General features: G+C 36.0%; 1 long non-coding RNA gene and 1 pseudogene across 1 annotated transcript; one reads left to right on the top strand and one right to left on the bottom strand.

The window, feature by feature from the left end:
- Nucleotides 1–4,930: 4,930 nt before the first annotated feature.
- Nucleotides 4,931–5,024, top strand: LOC132629505 (U6 spliceosomal RNA; annotated as a pseudogene).
- Nucleotides 5,025–7,114: 2,090 nt separating this feature from the next.
- Nucleotides 7,115–8,702, bottom strand: LOC132621284 (uncharacterized). Its single transcript, XR_009575479.1, has 3 exons — nucleotides 8,410–8,702; nucleotides 7,996–8,067; nucleotides 7,115–7,356 (listed from the first exon to the last, which is right to left on the bottom strand). It is a non-coding gene; the product is annotated as an uncharacterized LOC132621284 (long non-coding RNA).
- Nucleotides 8,703–21,907: the final 13,205 nt, after the last annotated feature.

Here is a 21,907-nt window from a genome sequence, read left to right as displayed (position 1 = left end):
ACAGATTCAATCGAGAATACAATAATAAAATGAGAGAGGAGTGGGATTGGCGTGTTAGGGAAGCTGAAGCACTGGAGCACAAGTTAGCGTCAGTAGGGCTTAAACGCCCAAAAAAACGTGCTATGTCAATGCCTCGCGAAACTCCAAAAGAGTTTAATTTGGCTCTTAATCGTTTTCGCAAAGAGAACAATCGGATGCAAATACGCTACCATAGGGTAGAATATGGTATACATGGTAGCACAAAATTTAGATCCAAGTGGGATTCGGACTGTGAAATGTCCGATGAAGATTAATATTTTTCTTACAAGAAGGTAAGTAGGTAGGGTCATTAAGACCCTTCCCCCCCCCCCCCCCCCCCCCCCCCGCGCGCGCGCGGTGGGTTCTTGGGGGTTTGCAACTATATAAATAGCCATTTCTTTTCTTAATAGACTACACCATATTATTCAATGTCAAGCAGTAGAAACTCACCTTGGTCTTTACTCCTTCAAAAAGAACCAAATAGCAGTGATGATGAAAGTTCAAATCATAGTAGTTTTTCGAGCGATACCAGCGATTTCAAACTAGATGAGCTAAATCCCCATCTTCTTATAGAGCGTAATGATGATTTCTGCAGTGTGAAATATTCAAATCCGCGGGAATATTATTGCGGTTTACGTCGAGAATGGTCACATCGGCTTGCCGAATCAGAACGTCTTGTTCGTGACTTGGAAAATCTCAACGCTCCAATCCCAACAAGGTACTCCTTAACCATGCCTCAAGTAGATCCAGAAAGTTGCGAGTTTGCCGTGCAAAGAATTAGAAAGGAAAACAACAGAATGCTGGCAAGACGTTGTAGATTTTACATGCTAAAGTTGGCCGAAGAACAAGCATCATCAACTGGTAGAGAACTAACTGCTACTGAAAAAAGATGTGTCTTAAGAAACGGCCAATATTTTTCTGAGGACGATATTGAGGACTTGTACTCTGATGATGATTAAGAATGTTGTGATTTTAGTTTTAAGTTTAATTTATGATTATGCTGTTATTTTGAAGAATATTAGTATGTTAAGTATTTTCATCTACTTAAGGTTATGAATGAATGGTGCAATTTAATTAAGTTTATTTTTTTTTTTGTATGAATGTTGTCATTTTGAGAAATTTTTGATTAATTATTGATGAACAAATTTAAGTATTCGCAAAGAACTTCAAGATAATGTCGCCGAACCTTCAAACGAAAATGGCATTCGAGCACTCTTCAGCCACTAAAACGGCCATCCGAACTTTTGCGTAACGTTGATGTATTGATCCTACCTTATTAATCGCACAAAAATAAGTAGGGTTCTATATAAAATATTGATGTTTCGAGGTCGCGAAGCATGATTAATCTATGATCAAAATACGTTAAAAAGACAATGGAAGAAGGGTTAACTAAAAGGGTTGGAAAAAGAAAAAAAACAAAGGCACTATAGCGCAGTAAATTACTGTGCTATATAAGTTCTGTCTACACACTATAGCGCAGTAATTTACTGCGCTATAGCAGTTAACGACTCCGTCTCCGTTACTGCTATAGCGCAGTAAAATACTGCGCTATAGGTAGTTTTATAACTTTTTTTTTATTGGGGTATTTTGGTTCAAAATGATTTTTATAGGGCTATTATGGTTCCGGACTCTATATATTCCAAGCATTCATTTCATACTATAAATAGAGGCCCAAAATGTATTACAGTAGTTTCCTACCGGCTACATCCTTGTAAGCATTTGCTGAATTTAGCATTTTCTGTTTATGGCATCATTTACACATTAACTTCACAAGGATAATTACATGATATTATCTGTTCTTTTTGTTTTTTCACTTCAAACTTCATTTTTCTTATTTTAGTTCTTGATCTTAAATCCCCTTATCTCCCTCAATTTCTACTATCTAACTATTTGACTTTTCATACAGAGTTAGAATAGTATTGTACAATTTTTAGGTGAAGGTGTTGTTTGACGAAAATGCTTTCTCCGCCCTAATATATGTGGCAATTGTCGGGTTTGGAGAATCAAACGAGTTTATCTTTGATCGTGATTGTATATGCCTTTTAAATATATTAAATTATTAATTATTGTGATTTATTATACTTTTTACGTACATTTCAAATAAGATTCTATTACCGAATTTATAGTCAAAATTAAAAGGTTTGACTCTTAGAAATTTGAACTATGACACATAAATTGAGACTTATGGAGTACTATTTGGGATGATGAGTATAAAAGGCTGATGAAGCTTATCCAAATTCTGGTTGGTCATCTGAAACACAATTTAGATAAGGTATATGTTTGTAGCATGCCTTTTATTCCCCCATGCAATATATACGTAGTTATTCTAATTTTTTATTTGACTCACGTTTGTTTGCGATTTTTTCAGGAAAGCAAAAGGAAAATGAGTTCTAAAATAAAGTGTTGAAGATGAAGTGTCAAATATTGAGGCAAAGATCGAAATAATTTTATGAAGAATGTTGATGAAGTATCTTTATATTTTGATTTTATCAATATATAGAATTAATTTTGAATAACGTGAATTTTTTAACGTCTTTTTTTTCTACCGAACTTATGTAAAATTAATTTAAATTAAATAATGCACCGCACGTAGTGCAGACATACTCATAAGTTTAATAATACTTATACTATAATGGCGATATTTTTATGATTAGGACTGTATAGGAATAGCAAACAGAATAATAATTAAATATATATCCTTTTCACATATTGAATGGTTTAGTATGAACGCATAGGATTACACGGTCTTCGAAGTCAATTCGAGATGCTACGACACGAGCCCAATAATAATTGGATATTAACATAATATTTTTTGTCTTTTATTTCATTAAATTGGAAAACATTAATATTGAAGATTGTATATTTGAATTCTCGACTAAAAAATCAGCATAAATACATAAAAAATTATTCTTCTTCATTTTTTCTCATAAACTGTATATGCATAAATTGTGCAAGAATACATTATTAATTATATGTAACTATTCTTGAATCACAATCTCTATACTCGAGTTAATTCCTCAAATGATCATTGAACTTATAAAAAAGTTCTACTAAAGTAACTTTTGAATTTTTTTAGACAATAAGGTCATTAAACTATGTCCTTGTTTCCAATAAAATAAATTAACTAATTTTTAGACATAAAATCCCTTAATCCATATATAAATTATAAAACTCATTACCTAGGCACAATTTTTATATACTTCCAAAATTCTTGTTCAAGTTTTAATAATAAATAGAAATATTCAAATAATATTTCAAGCTATAAGAATAAAACACTATAATCGTTCAAACTTTAAGTATGCGATAAGTTGATTTTCTTTGTTATATCAACATCTTTTGAACTATTTTGATATCTTTCTATTGTTCAAAGTCGGAAGTTAAATATTTTACTGAATAGAAGTGCTTGGACATAATTAAAACACATGAGACGTTATATAAATTCATGATGCATGTAGATATTATTTTCGGTCTATATATATATATATATATATATATATATATATATATATATATATATATTATTTTCGGTATATATATATATATATATATATATATATATATATATATATAGAGAGAGAGAGAGAGAGAGAGAGAGAATGAGATTGGTTTATTGGTAGAATATTTGGATAGATTTTCTCAAGAAAAAATCGTGTTGGATAATGACGTCGCAAAAATGAAAACACTTTTATAATTAGTTGTATATATGCTTTCTAAAAATATAAAATGTTTACATTAATTGTAATCCACTTATTTATAAAACTTAAATAAAATCAAAATATTACAAGTTCACCTCCAAGAAAATAAAAATACTAAATATTTTCTTTTATTATTGAAAATTTTATATATCAGGGAGAATAGTTTACAATCAGTTAAAAAACCTATAGTTAAGCTATGTGCTCAGTTCTATTATCATTAAAGTGTATCCTCTTATTGTCCATTGAGATATAATTTTGCAATATTCTGAAATTTTTATTCAAATTAATATTTCACATTTTGAAAGTAAAATAGAAATATTCAAATGAGTTTTATAATTTAAAAATGAGTTAAGGGGTTTTTATGTCAAAAAATGGATGGTTTTACTTTTTTTTTGGAAACATGGACATAATTTAATGACGTTATTGTCCAAAAAAATTCAAAAGTTACTTTACGGGGACTTTCCTACAAGTCCAATGACCATTTGTGGAATCGATACTACTGATCCAGCGTTATAATTTTCACTATACCTATAATGCTAATTCCTTTATCACTTGATTCCCGACAAAAAATATTTCATTACGTGAATCTTCAACTTTTGTTGTTTTATCATAGGGTTACATTGATTTTTTTCTTTTCACTGGAAAATAACCAAAAAAGAAAATTGTTGTTATGGATAAAATTTATGTTCTATCATTAAGACGTTTACTATAACTATTCTCTATTAACGTGCTTCGCACGTTATCCTCGGTCAATCTCTCAAATGTTAGGTGATATTATTTAAAATTATATATTATTTATTTTATAATGTATAAAAATATTATCTGATCGTATCCACTTAATACTTTTCATTATCATTTATGTTTTTACCTGTTATTCTTGTTTTTTCTCATCTTTCTATTTTATTTAAGTATATCCGTATTGATTCCCACAATAATATCTCAACCGATGGTCATTCAACTTTGAGTTTACCACATAAAAGTGACTTTTCTATTTTTTTTTTATTACATAAAAGTCATCTAACTTAAAGGTTATCACACAAAAAATACTTTTCTATTTTTTCTTATGTAACAGTCACCCAAGTTGAAGTTTGTCACACAAAAATCACTTTTCTATTTTTTGTTTAAAAAAAGCCGCCTGACTTAAAGTTTATCACACAAAAATCACTTCTCTCTTTTTTGTTATATAAAAGTCATCCATCTTTGGTCAAGTTAACTAAGTCCCTTCGGGGACAACCGATAAAATTGGAACGATATAGAGAAGATTAGCATAAAAAAAAAAGTTAACTAAAGAGTTAATCATACCTAATTTTTTTATATTTTGTACTGAAAATATGATACGACACCTCAAAACACTTGAACACAAAAGCAAATAAGAAATTTATTTATTATCATAAATATTAATGGAGAGAACTTTTTTGTCAAATATGGATGTAGCCATTAGTAATATGTACTACTCTCTCCGGATCAAAAAAAGAGTCCACTTAGCCATTTGCACACCCCTTATTAAAATACTAACTCCTAGACAAAAATAGATAATTTGACTAAACTACCCCTAATTAAATAGACATTGGGATTTGATCATACAATACTTAATAGTGACAAATATGGAAAAACAAGGTTAATTCTTTCTTGATTTGCTAAGTGGACTCTTTTTTTTATCCAAGAAAAAAAGGCTAAGTGGACTCTTCTTTTGATCCGGAGGGAGTATTAGTTAATTAGGAGTTCAAAGTCCTAGATATTGTTTAAAATCTTCAAAATTATAATTTTATCCAAAATTAATTATATTTGTTTCTTAAAATAACTACTTTACTTTAGTTTAATGAACTCTTATTTTATCTTTAAGGACTAAACAAAAGAGGTAATGTAAAAATATCTAAGCATGTTGAAATATATTCTAGTTATTACCTAATCATTTTCTTTGTTGAATTATTTAACTTTAATACGGACAAAGCAACTTTAATCACAAAATTACTCCTAGGCTAATAAGGTCTCCATATTTGAACGTCATATTAAGGAGTCTTTAATTAATTAGATTCGAAACCAAAATTCAAAAGTAATATTTGTTTTGAATTCTATTTATAACTATGATATTTTCTTATAATATTTATCAAAATAGCCAATAGAAATATAGTAGAATTAAAATTAAAAGGTAAAGTCGTTCAATATTTGTAGGATATTTTGGTCCATCAACATTTATATTCATGCTTTTATAACTCAGAACATGCTCCCAACCTAACTCCAAGTTGGCACCACCGGCTAGCTAGACTTTCAAAAGGGTTCGAGATTTACATGAACCCACAAACATTCACCGCTTTGAGTTGGCTTTAACATACAGTCTCATCTTCCAGCACATTCATCCCTGCAATAACTGTTTAACCCCTACTATAAGACTCTTTTCGATTATAGAGAATATCTAAGAAAGAAGATACAAATAAATTATGCGGAACAACGACAGAATAATTATTGTAATATATAATAAGTAGTTGAAAAAGATAGAAAACTAAGCAATGAAGCTATGGTGCTTATATTCGCCTTTCAAAATTATCAACAATATTACCGTTGAGCCGTTTCTTTATTGACCTTTCGGTGAATACGTCTCAATCAACCTATGTAGCATGTGCTTACTACTTACCATGTGATCACAACCATAATTTTAACATAAATTTTTCTCATTAGCTAGTATTTGAAGGAACAATAAACTGGAATTAGATTTGGAGTGGGATTATTCTTATTGTCAACATAAAATTATTGTTAATTAAAAGAGTCAAAAGTTCGGCAATGAGAAATTTATAGTTGAATCAAATTCCTTTTCTTGGTTTTATACTTTTTCATTGGTCAGAGAATTAATAAGTAGGATTTAAATGCGATGTCAAAGATTATTTATTTAATTAGTTTGGGAATTGAAATTTGGAAGTAGAATTTGTTTAAAACTCTATTTGAACAATGATTTTGTTTATTTACCAAAATAGTTAATAGAAATATGGTAGAATTAGACTAAAAGAGTATAAAAATCGTTCAATATTAGAAGAATATTTTGGTCAACCAACATGTATATTCATGCTTTTATAGTAATATAGATTAGTACTAACATAATTATATAAATGTAAATTGTTTTTTAAATTTCAAACTTATATATCATACAATCATAAAATTCAGAGTACACTATTTTATTTGGTTGACGAATTAATAGAGTTTATTTTGGTAAAAAAGATTTGAATAAAAAGGGGTCTTCATACTTAAATTGTATCCCAAAATACCCCTAGACGTGACTGGCACCCGCTAATACCACCAGCTAGGCCAACCAGTTTTCCATAAACTTTACCATTTCTAGAAGCATTAACAGAAGATATGTGCAAGTCCAAGCACATCAAAAATCATTAAATACGAAATAATAATCCAACCAAAATAATGTATCAATTTAAGAAATCCAATGATCGTCAAATAAGAATCTCTAGCCCAAATCCCACACTAAGACCATGGAGCATCTAATAGAGTAACATCAATTTAACTGTCGGGGATGCAACCCCATGGAAAGAAAATAAATGCTATAAACAAGATAGAGCTAAAACGACAGCCTCCACGAACGCAACAGGATCTACGCAAACGAACTCATCAGCCATAGTCTCGCCCTCAGCAACAATATCTGCATGGACGTGCACGTAAGGAGTGAGTTATACATAAATACAACCTAGTAAAATCCTCGACCTTCCCATTTGAGTACTCTTGGAACAAGAGTTTGAAAATACAAACATACAACAACCACAAAAATAATATGCACAAAAATACTTTATAATACATTGCTCAATAAGGTCTAAACAATTGTTCAGCAAGTACACTAGATATCTCAACATATTTTACACTCAGGACTTGTCATAAACGGTAGTGAATGAGATTAACCTAACACCCCGATGAGTCCACGACAACATATATGATGCCCCAACATTATACTACAGCAACATGTACAAAGCCCCTAACATATTACAACATCATATGTATGCCCTTAATATATTATGGCAGCGTATGTAAGCCCCTAGTAAATATATCACGGTAGTAAATGAATGATATCCAGTGCCCCAACGCCATGGTACAAGACCACGCCACACCATAAACCACTCATATAATCAGTTTTAATATTCTTCTTAAAATAACATATTCGCGGCTAGTCAAAGACCACTGATTCTGCCAAGCACATGCTTGACCAACACATGGACCAGACAGAAAAGACATATTTTTTCAAAGCAGTTTTTGAAAAGCAAGCATCAAAGCTTAAAGTCTCACTTACCTGAAATTCACAATTCATGCACACTTCCCAATAAATCAAAATTGCGTTCTCGAGTCTTTGAATCACCTCAAACTACATTAAAACAGATTTAGAATTGTCAAAACCCTTAGGGTAAACCACTTTTGTATTTTTAGAGGCTTAAACGGTCAGAGTCAAATTTTAAAGGACGAAAACGCCCTTTGGTCAATCTGTTCAAAACCCAACAAGACATATGTTTTCGGAAAGGTCTCAACAAGACGATTCCAACAATATAAAGAAGTCAAAATTCTGGCACTATTTTCCCCTTCAAATCAATGATTTAAGTTGAAGCCCCCTAAGACTAAACTTTCATAATTTCTCATAATTTCCCATGTTTTCACCATAACAATTTACCCAACCACGTAATATACTTAAATAAAAGATTAGAATCATTACCTTAATAATTTGGGATGAAAGTTGTTATTTTTTTCTTCTGTTTTCCTCTTTTTTTCTCCCTCTCTTTTCTCTTCTTTCTTGGCGTTTTCTTTCTCTGTTTCTGTGTTTCTGCTACTACTTTGTTTCTCTGTTTCTTACATATGGGATTAATTCCCTTTTCTTTTCTTTCTTTTTGTTGGACTTGGCCCACATAGTCTTTACTATTTTTCCTCTTTGTTCAATAATACTTTATTCTCTTTTTATTTTATTTTATTTAATACACTTAATTCCTCTATTTTTCTATTTTGCTTAGCTATCAAAATAACTCCTAATATAATATGGGTTATTACATAAATCAACTTGTATGGAAATATATGCAGCAACAAAGAGAGGACGACATGCATCCTCGCTAGCCAGCTGCTCTTTTTGTATGCTTATGGTGAGCCCCATTTCAGTCGGGACATTCTTTTAATATATTTAGATTTTGTCATTCATTATTATCATAGCCGAGGCCTAGTCACCGGCATTTCCTCTCATGTTATAATTATAGAGGTTTCACAGACACAATGGGTAAGGTATGTCATGTTCATTCTAATTGACGTCTTACTTTGCATGAGCATATTGTATACGGTAAAAACCGGATGCGAGGCAAATCGGTGGAGCGAGGGGACCGACTGATCTGCCTTCTTCGTCATTGGAACGACCAAGCCCGGTGACCCGAGCATTCGTGACCGTTGGTCCGAATTGATCGTGATCGTTGGTCCGTTTGACCGGGGCCGTTGGTCCGAATTGGTCGTGGCCGTTGGTCCGTTTTATCATAGCCGTTGGTCCGAATTGATCGTGGCCGCTGGTCCGTTTGATCATAGCCGTTGGTCCGAATTGATCGTGGCCGCTGGTCCGTTTGATCATAGCCGTTAGTCTGTTTGATCGTAGCCGTTAGTCCAGAAAATCGTGGCCGTTAGTCCGGGAAATCGTGGCCGTTAGTCTGGGAGATCCTGGCCGTTAGTCCATTTTGGTCATGGCCGTTGATCCGGGAGATCCGTTACGCGGTTGCCACGCATCAATAGCGTCCTGCCATGGTCAACCACCAACCATACGTGCGTCAGATCGTACGGCCAACCTAATCCCACCAAATCTGCTCAGAGCTGTCCTTTTTATTATTATTCTAATCATTTGTATGGGAAGAGGCCCATAGAGGCACCACTATAAATAGAGCATATCCCCCTCCTTTGTAAGAGTTGGCTCCTTTACTTTCCAAAAACATTTATAATAAAATAGCTCATATACACAATCTCTCTCCCTCAATATCTGATCCGGCCAAGTCCATTTGTTTCCATTTATGTTGTGCTTCTTCCATTAAGTATTGAACATAGCTTCTAAATGTTCATGTCCATAGCAAATCGAGCAAATTATCATTATTAGCCGTTTTATTACTAAATACTCACACGCTTATTTTCCACTATCAAACATATATCAAGATCCAAGCACATATCCTATACCCGCATACAAATTCAATTGATTTCCCAAATTCGGGGTAAACAGTTTGGCGCCCACCGTGGGGCTAGGATAATAGTGGTCTTTGATCTTGATCTCTATCTTACCTATCAAAATCAGAAACATCTGTTGTCCGTCTCTGAAAAAACGGACCAAATGGCTAACAGTGAGCAATCTGGTCACGTCAACAACAACGAGATCGTGGCCGAAAATGAAGGCAGCGGGCCACGAGGATTGCCAAACCCCACTGACCCTTTAAATACTAATAATTCAATTACTTTGTCCGAGACACAAGTCCGGAAAGAACCGGATACCCCGAATGATAATATTGACTTGCGTTTAATTTTTGAAATGTTGCAGGAACAGAGAGCGGCGATTGCCGAACAGGGAATCACAATAGCCCAGCTGCAGAACGGAGGAGATAAAACGACCCCGGAAAAGGCGAAGAGTGTTGCTGAACCCAGAAGAGATGAGGCACAGATGGTTGAAAGCAACGGCTCCGGAGCTGGTCCATCCACCGAGGTTCTGAGAATGCTCGAAACGTTGGCGAAGCGGGTGGACTCGACCGAAAAAAGGGTGGAGACATACAACTCTCGGGTGGATCAAATCCCGGGGGCTCCGCCTATCTTGAAAGGGTCGAATTCAAAGAGGTACATCCAAAGGCCTTTTCCTCCGAGTGCAACTCCGAAATTGATCCCGAAGAGGTTCAAAATGCCGGATATCCAAAAATATGACGGCACAACGGACCCTCACGAACACGTGACCTCATACGTCTGTGCTATAAAAGGCAATGATATGGAAGATGATGAAATCGAATCCGTGTTGCTGAAAAAGTTCGGGGAAACTCTGTCAAAAGGAGCATTGACTTGGTACGATCATCTGCCCGAGCATTCAATCACTTCTTTCGAAATAATCGCCGATGCCTTCATAAAAGCACACGCCGGAGCCAAAAAGGTGCAGGCTCGAAAGGCGGATATTTTCCGTGTAGCCCAAAGAGACGAGGAGCTATTGCGTGAATTTGTCAACTGGTTCCAAAGGGAACGAATGGAGCTCCCCCCGGTTCCGGAGGAATGGGCCGCACAAGCTTTCACAAAGGGGCTCAATGTTCAGAGCTTGACGGCTTCGTTCAAATTAAAGGAAAGCTTGCTGGAATACGAGGCTGTGACCTGGGCGGATGTCCATAACCGATACGAGTCAAAAATTCGGATAGAGGATGACCAACTCGAGCTTCCCCCGGGGCCCGTAAAAATGAACAAAAGCTCGGAGAGATCACGAAAGAGTTACGAACCGGAGGCCGGACCATCGAGGGAAAGGTATCGGCCATACTCTCGAAAACCAAGCTTCAGGTCGGAAAAATCAAGGGATGGCCCGAGTCATTTCTCCGGGTGGGGGTGATAAACGGGCCGAGTCCCCGGTTCAGGTATACCACCGAGGAGTCAAACGAGGACGCCACGGCTATGAAACTCGATCTCACGGATGAACTTCGCGAAAACGCGTTGGTCCGTATTGCAACCCAGAAGCAGAGAATGGAAAGGTACTACAATCGGAGAGCCAATTTTTGACATTTCTAAGTTGGGGACTTGGTGCTTTGGAAAGATACCTTGAGCACCAAGAATCCCAACGGAGGAAAACTGGGTCCGAACTGGGAAAGACCGTACAAGATAACCGAGGTAACGGGCAAAGGATCGTATCAGCTGGAATCCGTGGACGGGCAGCGATTGTGCAACAACCGGAACGTGGCTCATTTGAAGGGATATTACTGCTAAGGTATGGACACCTCATGTTTAACCTTTTTCTTTTTGCAGGAAGTCAAGTACCGGATAAAGTTAGGATCTAGGTCTGGAAACGCGTGTTGCACTCTTTTCCTTAGTACGGTTTTGTCCCAAAATGGGTTTTTCGACAAGGTTTTTAATGAGGCAACAAGTACAACGTGTTACTTAACAAAAATAAGGACAAACGGCCGGGAACTCGGGGTCACGGCCTACGAGTGGGGACTTGATAGCGCTCGCCTGATCTTGCAGCTCGGATAAACACTAGGGGACTTATACCCACATCGAGGTTTACCCCGGTTAGTGGAAAACGGAGGAGCTCAACAAATCAAGACCGGACCTTCTACATTAGGTTTCGGTGTAAGGACCAAACGATCAAAATGAATCGTGTCCCCCCAATATTTGCTACGGCAAAATCAAGACCGGACCTTCTGCATTAGGTTTCGGTGTAAGGACCAAACGATCATAATGAATCGTGTCCCATTTAGAATTTGCTACGGCAAAACTAAGGCCCGGTCACCGACCATAGCCTTCGATGTAAGGACCAAACGATCATAATGAATCGTGTCCCATTTAGCATTTGCTACGGCAAAACTAAGGCCCGGTCACCGGCCATAGCCTTCGATGTAAGGACCAAACGATCGTAACGAATCGTGTCCCGTTGTATATTTGCTACAGCAAAGGCAGAAGGAATTAAAATTCTCATATCTACAAACATTTTGCAAACGCAAAGTTATCACAAGCTGGTATAACAAAATCTTGGGTGTCTTTCTATTAAAAGGATTTCACCCCGATGGTAACCACCGTATTCCGGCACTACCCCACTCACATACTCTATATCGAGGATTGTGCCTGAAATTCGACAAAGGCGACAAGGTCACAATGACCCAAGCCAAAGCTCGGAAAATTCCCCCAAAACGGGGACTGCTACATCAAAAACTTTGCCAAGGTTGAAAAAATACCGACCCTAAAGAAAATGCCTATCGTAATTCGGAGACATCTGAACTTATGAAGCATCGGATAAGTCCCACGGGCACGGTGAATTAACGACTATGAGTCGACCTGTCCTAAAACGGACCAACGATCATGACAAAAATAATGGAAAACATTCAAAACGAAGAAATAAGAATGTAACGACGAGCTGACAGGGCCACCGGTTTCGGAAGTTATCCACTCCCCGTTACTCCGATATATCGGAGATCCGGGAAGTGTGGGGCTATCTGTATACAGTAAAAACCGGATGCGAGGCAAACCGGTGGAGCGAGGGGACCGACTGATCTGCCTTCTTCGTCATTGGAACGACCAAGCCCGGTGACCCGAGCATTCGTGACCGTTGGTCCGAATTGATCGTGGTCGTTGGTCTGTTTGACTGGGGCCGTTGGGCCGAATTGGTCGTGGCCGTTGGTCCGTTTTATCATAGCCGTTGGTCCGAATTGATCGTGGCCGCTGGTCCATTTGATCATAGCCGTTGGTCCGAATTGATCGTGGCCGCTGGTCCGTTTGATCATAGCCGTTAGTTCGTTTGATCGTGGCCGTTAGTCCGGGAAATCGTGGCCGTTAGTCTGGGAGATCCTGGCCGTTAGTCTGTTTTGGTCATGGCCGTTGATCCGGGAGATCCGTTACGCGGTTGCCATGCATCAATAGCGTCCTGCCATGGTCAACCACCAACCATGCGTGCGTCAGATCGTACGGCCAACCTAATCCCACCAAATCTGCTCAGAGCTGTCCTTTTTATTATTATTCTAATCATTTGTATGGGAAGAGACCCATAGAGGCACCACTATATATAGAGCACATCCCCCTCCTTTGTAAGGGTTGACTCCTTTACTTTCCAAGAACATTTATAATAAAATAGCTCATATACACAATCTCTCTCCCTCAATATCTGATCCGGCCAAGTCCATTTGTTTCCATTTATGTTGTGCTTCTTCCATTAAGTATTGAACATAGCTTCTAAATGTTCATGTCCATAGCAAATCGAGCAAATTATCGTTATTAGCCGTTTTATTACTAAATACTCACACGCTTATTTTGCACTATCAAACATATATCAAGATCCAAACACATATCCTATACCCGCATACAAATTCAATTGATTTCCCAAATTCGGGGTAAACACATATTATTATTTTGAACGTATGCGGTATCACAAGATTTTGAAAGGAAAATGTTTTATGTTTGTGACTTATTCCTTGGAAAGGAAAAAGAGGGAACCAGAAAGGCGTGAAATAGGAAGAAGCAAATGGGGCCCACATGCATAGGAAGCTCAAGTACAACTTGTCGTCGAATACAGGTGTAAAAAGAGAAACATGGGCTTGGTTTTTATGTCTAATAAAATTAAAAGGTACACGTATAAAGCAATCAAATACAATACGTTTAAAGCACGAAATCAAACAATAACAAAAATACCGTTGGTTGGGAGCAGAGGCATGACGACAGATTCCTCCTTCCTAGCCTTTAATATATAGTAAAGTAAAGTAATATAGATATAGGTTCGGTAGTTGCAATGATTGTATAATTACATATACATGGTATTGCTGAAGCTCTACTATTAATTACTCCCCGTTTATTTTATGTGACATAGTTGGAAATACGAGGGTAAAATTAAATGATTTTTATGTAAATTCAGGCATGAGATTTTCAAATTTTTTAAATAAAATTTATATTATTTAGAAACTATTAAAAAAATACTATAAGTTATAATAGTTTACAATTCAAAATATTTTAATAAGTATTTACAAAATATGATAAAGAAAACCTTTTGACTCTTCAAATAAATCATATCACATAAAGTGGAACAGACACGCAGTAACATTTAATGTCATCAGCAACATGAGAAGTAAAATATATATACTTACAGAATTTTATTATTTACACGGCAGATCATCAACATCTAATATGAAAATTTTGGTGAATCACCAGAAATTCTAATGGATGAGCTTACCATTAATTCTAGGCTCCAAGCAAATCACCAGAATTTTAGTATATATAATATTAAAATAAATTATTCATAAATTTGGGCGGACCAATAAGAATGGATGGTCAAGATTGTAGTGAAAATTATATTGTAATTTTAAAATAAATTATTCACAAATTTTGGCGAATCACCAAAACATTTTGAGATTTTTTTACCAAAATGCTTTTGCTTCGTAATTGATTCATATTTTTGTCAAAATTAACTCCAGTTATGATATCAAATATTCAAATATCAATCTCCCAACAACTTTTAATGGCTAGATTCAGTTCAAACCTTCATAAATAATAGATGTACCTTTTTTTAAGAAAAAGAATCAATTAAGTTCAATCAAAATAGGCAATAGTTTTTTTTAAGTAGCTTCAACCAAATCAATCCTAATTAATCACAAATAAATAATAGGTCTTCATTTGTCTACAACATATATAAAACATTTTGAAAAAGGAGGAAGAAGCAGGAGGAGGAACACAAATTCTGACGAGTATTTATATTTTCTGCAATTATTTTAATGAAAAAAATTTAAACGCCAACCTTTAAAAAGGATATTGGTGAAATTTCTTGATTTAATTAATTGTAAGATTTGATTTTATCATCAATGCCGGATATTGGTGAAATTTCATGACTTAAGAAGGTGTAAGTCTTTTACATACATATTAATGAGCATTAGATATATTTCACTCAACTTCTGCTCTAAAATTAAAATAATTAAGAAAATAAAATTATAAACCAGACAAAAAGTTTGTGGTATCTTTGATCGAGGTCCACTTTAGCTTCATGCTTGAGTTCTAATTAATTTTGTCTTACTATTAGAATAAATGAATAGTGACAACTGATATTCTGAAGTAAAAAAGGTCAACAATTAAAATAAAATTATAACAAATCAATTCGAGTCTTTTCCATAGAGATATTTTAAGAGAGGGGTTAGACTTGAAAGATTTTGTAAGAAGATACTAGAACTAAATTATGACAAATATATTTTTAGTTATAAATTTTCTTAAATATTCTAACTTATTGTAACCAACAATAATTTAGAACATTATTGAAAATTTAGAACACCTGTAAGTGCAAAATTCGCTTCTCACCCAAGGAATATACGATCTTCCTTTCTTATCATTTTTCCATTTAGGTGTTAACCATTCTCTCAAATACATATTAATGAGCACTAGAAGTAATAATATATGCGTGAGCACATACATTAGAGGGCATTAGCATATTACATTCACTTTACTCCATTTCGCTCTCTCCCGAAAACAATAAAAAATAAAATAAAAAAAATTTACGGTATTCTTGATCGAGGTCCATTTCAGCTTCTTGCTTTACGTTTAACTAATTTTATGAATAAAAAAGCAGTGACAACAGAGACTCTAAAGTGCAAAAGGACAACAATAAAAATAAAATTATAAAAAATAAATTTGATTCTTTTTGGTAGAGATTAACAGAGGGATTAGAATTACAAGAAAATATTTAGACAGACTGGAGCCACCATTATGAAAAAAGTAATTTTAGTTATAAAACTCCTTAAATATTTGAATATATTGGAACCAACATTAGTTTAGATAATTAACTAAAATTTAGAATGACAATTTAATTACGATTTTACTCCACATCACATAAGTGTAAGATTCGCATCTCACCCTAGGATTCTTCTTTCCTATTATTTTTCCATTCATGAGCTGACCATTCACTCAAATACATTGTTGGGTTTTTTGATATTGGTGAATGGGAAATGATGGGATGAAAAGTGAAGGGAATATAAAAGGTCCCTTTTTTGCTTTGGGAAATGTAAAAGGTTCCTTGTGCTTTGGTTAAAGCATCTGTCCCACATAGGAAAAAGAGAGAAAAAGAGAGGTGTACATATTACATTACACCTTCTCTAGTTGCTAAAAGGGTTGAGGGGGAAAGGACCCCACGCGCCGTCGTCGTCGCTCGCTCGGCTCGGCTTCGGCTTCGGCTTCGGCTTCGGCTTCGGCTTTGGATTTGGATTTGGTCAAATGATTTGATTGATAATCTTTTTGGACCAAATTCTTTTAAATTTTAATTTAATTATTTATTAATTAATTAATTATTTCCAGATTCTGACCCGTTAGTGACCCGGATCCGCGTGTCTGACCCGCGACCCGTTTCTCCCCGGATTAATTTAAATTTCCCTCCGTTTTTTTTTTTAAAACGTACATTTTCTGAAAGGTTGCAAACCTTTCTGAAAAGGTGCAAACCTTTTCCCAACCAGTGCGTTAATGGCTATAAATTCCAGTTAATATTCAGATTATTACTTACGAATTTTTCTGAAATCCTCTATTCTTCTACTCTTCTTACAAGTTTTCTTTTCTGTGTGATATACTGCCATTGAGTGGTTCGCCGCTACCAGAATTTGGAGTACTACTATTTTGGTAAGATAATCGTTCTATCCTGGGAGGGGATATTCCATCAACCTCGAGTACTGTGAGGGGAATAATTTCCTTAAGGACACACTTTGAACTAAGTGGGCTCGATTATGTTCTGAATATATTTTTTTTTCTAACACTGTTTCTGTTCATTTGTCCATTTTCTGTAATTTACTGGTTTTTAGTTTTTACAGATTGTGTAATCTGCTTTTACTAAGTGTTTTATAGATTCAGAAACTTTATTTAGACTTATACAGATTATTTTTAAACAACAATCTTAAGGAAATTACTATATAATACTATAATCTGTATTCTGTTTAAGGAGATTAAAACTTCTGTAGTTTTCTACTCCATATGAATATTAGTATTCTGACTTGAAGATATAAAAACTTCGTTGGAATACCAAAGTTCATAAGTATACTGCGATTTGAAGAAATAAAATCTTCATCGTTTAAGTTTGTGATTTAATTGCTATTCTAGTTTTATTAACTAAAGCAGTTTGTCGATTTTTTTTGTGACAAAGAAAGAATGGCAATTGAGACTGAAACTCCCTCTGCGACTGGAACTCCTTCTGTGAACATTGCACCAGTGGTCACGCCTACAACCCGTGCCGCTGTGCCACCGGCTGAGAAACCTGCGAAGTTCACCGGTGCCAATTTTAAAGGATGGCAGCAGAGAATGTTCTTTTGGCTTACCACCCTTGGTATGCAAAAGTTCACCAGTGAGGACCCTCCCGTGCCTGCCGCCGACATGCCTGACAATCAGAAGTTCATGGTTACTGAGGCTTGGAAACAGGCTGATTTTTTGTGCAAAGGCTACATTTTGAGTGCCTTAGAAGATGATTTGTACAACGTCTACAGTGCAGTAGAGACCTCCAAAGAATTATGGAGTGCACTGGAAAAGAAGTACAAAACTGAAGATGCTTGCTTGAAGAAGTTTGTGGTTGCCAAATTCCTAGACTACAAAATGGTGGATGGAAAAACTGTTGGAACCCAAGTTCAAGAGCTTCAACTTATCTTCCATGACCTTATTGCTGAAGGTATGGTAGTGAATGAAGCATTCCAAGTGGCTGCAATGATTGAGAAGTTGCCACCCTCATGGAAAGATTTCAAGAATTATCTTAAGCACAAGAGAAAGGAAATGAAATTGGAGGATCTTGTGATTCGTCTCAAGATCGAGGAAGATAACAAAACCGCTGATAAGAGGTACCGTAAGAGTTCACCAATTGAAGGGGCAAGTGTCGTTGAAGATGCTGCTCCGAAAAAGAACAATAAAAGGAAGAGGCGTTCTGGAAAGGAGAAGTATCCTAACAAGAAAAAATTCAAGGGAAATTGTTACAATTGTGGTAAAGCAGGCCATAAAGCTCCCGACTGTCGTGTCCCCAAGAAGGACAAAGAGAAAAACAAGGGTCAGGCAAACATGGTGGAAGATGTTGATGACCTATGTGCAATGCTGTCCGAGTGCAACCTGGTTGGCAACCCAAAGGAGTGGTGGCTTGATTCTGGCGCCACTCGACATGTGTGTGCCGTTAAGGAAGCATTTACAACTTACACTCCCGCTGGACCTGACGAGGAGCTATACATGGGAAATACTGCAACAGCCAAAGTTGAAGGATATGGAAAGGTTCTGTTGAAGATGACATCCGGCAAAGTGCTGACTCTCAACAACGTCATGCATGTTCCATCAATTAGGAAGAACCTAGTTTCAGCCGCACTACTCGTGAAAAATGGGTTTAAGTGCGTGCTGGTTAGTGATAAATTTGTACTTAGTAAGAATGATATGTTTGTAGGAAAGGGCTACCTCACCGAGGGCCTTTTCAAACTTAATGTAATGGTTGTTGCCAGTATTAATGGAAAATCTGCTTCTTCTTACTTATTGGAGTCAAATAATTTATGGCATGTTCGTTTAGGACATGTCAATTACAAAACCTTGCGGAAAATGATTAATCTTGAAATATTGCCTAAATTTGAGTGTAATATATCTAAATGTCAAATATGTGTTGAATCAAAGTTTGTTAAGCATTCGTATAAGTCCGTTCAAAAGAATTCAAATCCTTTAGACTTAATACACACTGACATTTGTGATATGAAGTCAATACCATCTCGCGGTGGGAAAAAGTATTTCATAACTTTTATTGACGATTGCACTCGATATTGTTATGTTTACTTGCTAAACAGTAAGGATGAAGCAATAGAAGCATTTAAGCAATATAAGAATGAAGTCGAAAATCAACTAAATAAAAAGATAAAAATGATTAGAAGTGATAGGGGTGGAGAATACGAATCTCCTTTTGCAGAGATATGTTTAGAATATGGAATTATTCATCAAACCACTGCCCCCTACACGCCACAATCCAATGGAGTTGCGGAAAGGAAAAATCGGACATTGAAAGAAATGATAAATGCTTTACTAATAAGTTCCGGTTTACCGCTGAGCTTGTGGGGGGAAGCTATCCTTACAGCTAACCGAATACTCAACAGAGTGCCCCACAGCAAAACACAATCCATTCCATATGAACTATGGAAAGGAAGAAAACCCAACTTGAAATATTTCAAAGTGTGGGGGTGTTTAGCAAAAGTACAAGTTCCTTTACCTAAAAGGATAAAAATCGGACCAAAAACTGTGGATTGTGTTTTTATTGGATATGCTACAAACAGCAAAGCTTGTCGGTTTTTGGTTCACAAATCCGACAATCCCGAAATTCATGTTAATACGGTAATTGAATCAGATAATGCTGAATTCTTTGAAAATATTTATCCGTATAAAATTGAATGTGAGTCGTCAAGTGAAAGATCTAAACGACCGCGGGAAGAACCAAAGGAAAGTACACCAAGTGAAAAGGATCCAAGGCGTAGCAAACGTCAAAGGACAACTACTTCCTTTGGACCAGATTTTGTGACATTCTTGCTTGAAAATGAGCCTCAAACATTTAAAGCAGCGATGTCTTCTTCTGATTCAGCATTTTGGAAAGAGGCAGTCAATAGTGAGATTCAATCAATCTTAGATAACCACACATGGAAAGTGGTTGATCTTCCTCCTGGAAACAAGCCTTTAGGTTCTAAATGGATTTTTAAAAGGAAAATGAAAGCTGATGGCACTATTGACAAATATAAGGCAAGACTTGTAGTCAAAGGTTATAGACAAAGAGAAGGCCTTGATTATTTTGACACATACTCGCCTGTAACAAGAATAACGTCCATTCGGGTGTTAGTGGCTCTGGCAGCCGTGTATGGTCTTGAAATTCACCAAATGGATGTTAAAACAGCTTTCTTAAATGGTGATTTGGAGGAAGAAATTTACATGGAACAACCCGAGGGTTTTGTGGTTCCTGGTAAAGAAAAGAAAGTCTGCAAACTTGTAAAGTCGCTTTATGGACTTAAACAAGCACCCAAACAATGGCATGCTAAATTTGACCAAACCATGTTGGCAAATGGCTTTAAAATCAATGAGTGTGATAAATGTGTTTACATTAAAAACACTCCAGGTCACGAAGTCATTGTTTGTTTGTATGTTGATGACATGCTGATAATGAGCAAAGAAATGGCAGATATAAATGCTACAAAGCGCATGCTGGCTAGCAAATTTGATATGAAAGACTTAGGAGTTGCTGATGTAATCTTAGGAGTCAGAATTCATAGAACTCCACAAGGTATAGCATTATCACAGTCTCACTACATAGAGAAAGTACTTGACAAGTTCAAGTACTTGGATTTCAAGATTGCCAGAACTCCAATTGATGTGAGTTACGCACTTCAAAAGAATGAAGGTGAAAGTAAATCACAAGGGGACTATGCGAGAGTGTTGGGAAGTCTGATGTATATCATGAATTGTACACGACCAGATATAGCATGTGCCATTAGCAAACTGAGTCGGTTTACAAGTAATCCCAATTACACACATTGGATGGCAATGAAACGAGTTTTGGGGTATCTGAAACATACTCAAGACTATGCTTTGCATTATAATAAATATCCCGAAGTGATTGAGGGATATAGTGATGCAAATTGGATCACTGGATCGTCTGAAATTAAATCCACGAGTGGGTATGTTTTCACAATTGGGAGTGGAGCAGTGTCTTGGAAATCATCCAAACAGACTTGCATCGCCCGTTCCACTATGGAATCTGAATTCATAGCTTTAGACAAGGCCGGTGAAGAAGCTGAATGGCTCCGGAATTTCTTAGAAGATATTCCATTCTGGCCCAAACCTTTGGCTCCTATATGTATACATTGTGACAGTCAAGCAGCAATAGGAAGGGCAGGGAGCGTAATGTATAACGGAAAATCTCGTCACATACGACGAAGACACAATACCGTTAGACAACTCCTCTCTAGTGGCGTTATCACGATTGACTATGTAAAGTCAAGAGATAACGTAGCGGATCCGCTTACAAAAGGCTTATCTAGAGAGGGAGTTAGCAGATCATCAATGGGAATGGGGTTAAGGCCGAGGACAAGTCATCATGGCGGTAACTCTACCTAGCAGACTGGAGATCCCAAGAACTAGGTTCAAAGAGATCAAACAAAGTTATGACTGACGGTTCAACATTGTCAAACAACTCAACCCATTCTCGGATGAAGACAATGTTCAGAAATAAGGATAAAACTTTATGGCTTGTTAATGAGTTAATAAAGCATTAAGATTTTTAATGATTATCTAAATCTGGCAGTGTATGACCAGATAATGTGGCTATAAGACCACATGTTTAGAAATCACCTATGTGAGTGTTAAGTGTAAGCCGCTTTAAAAGGGAATGATAGTGAAGGCCCATTCTCTATGCACTCATGAAACCAGGCGGTGTTCATGGCTGAAACGAACACAACCGTGAGAACCATAAATGGTTGAAGGTTGATTGTGTGATTTATGTTGTGTAGGTATACAACAAAGTTCGACGGTTCAAA

This window comes from Lycium barbarum, chromosome 2 (assembly GCF_019175385.1).
Source record: "Lycium barbarum isolate Lr01 chromosome 2, ASM1917538v2, whole genome shotgun sequence".
In the NCBI taxonomy this organism is placed as follows: Eukaryota; Viridiplantae; Streptophyta; class Magnoliopsida; order Solanales; family Solanaceae; genus Lycium; species Lycium barbarum.
Note: the sequence above shows the minus strand (reverse complement) of the source record. Positions and strands in the feature narration are given on the sequence as shown.